Genomic DNA, 1,607 nt, shown 5'->3' on the forward strand with positions numbered 1-1,607 from the left:
AGGGTAAATCCAGACAGCTAGCTAGACTATCTCTCCAATCTAAGTTTCTGTTGCAAAACTAAAACAACTTTTAAACATACACGTTCCACCAAAACAATTTCCTTCTGAGCCTATTTTGAAGCAGCCCCGCGCCTTTTCTCCGGTGCTTTGGACTGCCCAAGACGATTGTGATTGGTTTGAAGAAATGCTAATAAACCAGAGCAAGTTTTGCTCCCATCCCTGAATGCTATGTGGAGTAGCCAGGCTCTCATCCAGTGTGCTTTGGAGGAGGGTCTGGCAAAGCGAGACTAGAGTAAAGCTAGCTTTATGTTCACACAGAGACACAGTTACGCAAGTTACGGGAGCAAGCCTACTCACCACAGGAAGTAAGCGCAGTAAGATGTAACGGTACTCATGTGCACAAATATAAGACACTCAGTAAGGTGAGTACTGGCCCATTTCAGGCACTGCCATTACAAGGCTTTTGCAAAAATTACTGATAAATGAATGATTCTAAACTGTTGATCTTTTAAAACAAAGATGGATTCTGTCATTTTACTAGGAGGACAGTTAAACTGCTGTTAAACCCTAAGTCTAAAATGGAAGAAGCTCTTAAAATGTTGTGATTGCACAAAAAACATGTAAAGTAGAAGCCGCTAAATTCTCATATAGCAGAACAAGCGTCCTGAAACCACACACTCCTCTCTAGTTGTCTTTTCTAGAATCTGTCAAAATCCACGGACGCCATCAAAGGGGAGGGGAAGTGACATCTGACCACTAATGTTTAGGAACTGCAATTTGTCCCAAATGGATCTAGAAAATATTATGCGCATTAAAGACAGTGGGTCCTAACAGAGTTACAGACAGCGTGTGAGGCGGACTGGTGGCTTATTTATGGACTAAAAAGTATGACAGAAGGAGGATTCAATGAAAATTGCACTCCAATGGTGACATTGGTCTAAGTCCAAACTGAGCAAATGCAGTAGGTGATGAGGGGTTGATGTACACACCAGCAAAAAGTAAGCATATGCAGGGTGGTGTGGCAAATTTTTGATCTAGTATTCCAGAAAATAGGTTGTAACACATTGAAGTTGACAAGTGGAAAAAGCTCTGAAGTCCGATCAATATGACACAGCAGTGGTCACAGCATTTGGTCACTTTGGTAAAATGTTCCTTTTAAAGCTGAGGTATATCTACAGAAACTGATCATGAAAAAGTATGTTAAAGTATTAGTCCACTTTTCCTTTCCTCATTATTGTAAATTATATTACATAAAATGCATAAAGCTAAACATAATAAACAGGTTTAGGGTATGTTTGGTACAAACGTGGTTGTTATGGAAAACTAAAGAATGAAGGGATTCTAAATCCTCTAATGTTAATGCATTTTTGTCATGCTTATCCATTTTAATTTAGAAATAATTAAAAGTGCTTTCCTGCAGCTGGGGAGCCATTGTAAAACGGGCCTGAGATGACGATCTAAGATAGCTACAGAATATTGGCCGCAGAATAATGGAGTAACATCAGTCCTCTCTCACACACATGGAAAAAAAGAATCCAGATGGCTCCCAGAACCTATTTCATTTATTCATTGTGGCCTGTTGCCTGGTACCTGGCCCGAGTTTTTTT

At 39.9% G+C, this 1,607-nt stretch overlaps 1 long non-coding RNA gene across 1 annotated transcript in view; it reads right to left on the reverse strand.

Moving 5' to 3' along the window:
- LOC116704108 (uncharacterized) overlaps positions 1-1,607 on the reverse strand; it is an 18,543-nt gene that overhangs the window by 84 nt on the left and 16,852 nt on the right. The gene's annotated exons all lie outside the window — the stretch shown is intronic.

Source organism: Etheostoma spectabile, chromosome 16 (assembly GCF_008692095.1).
Source record: "Etheostoma spectabile isolate EspeVRDwgs_2016 chromosome 16, UIUC_Espe_1.0, whole genome shotgun sequence".
In the NCBI taxonomy this organism is placed as follows: domain Eukaryota; kingdom Metazoa; phylum Chordata; class Actinopteri; order Perciformes; family Percidae; genus Etheostoma; species Etheostoma spectabile.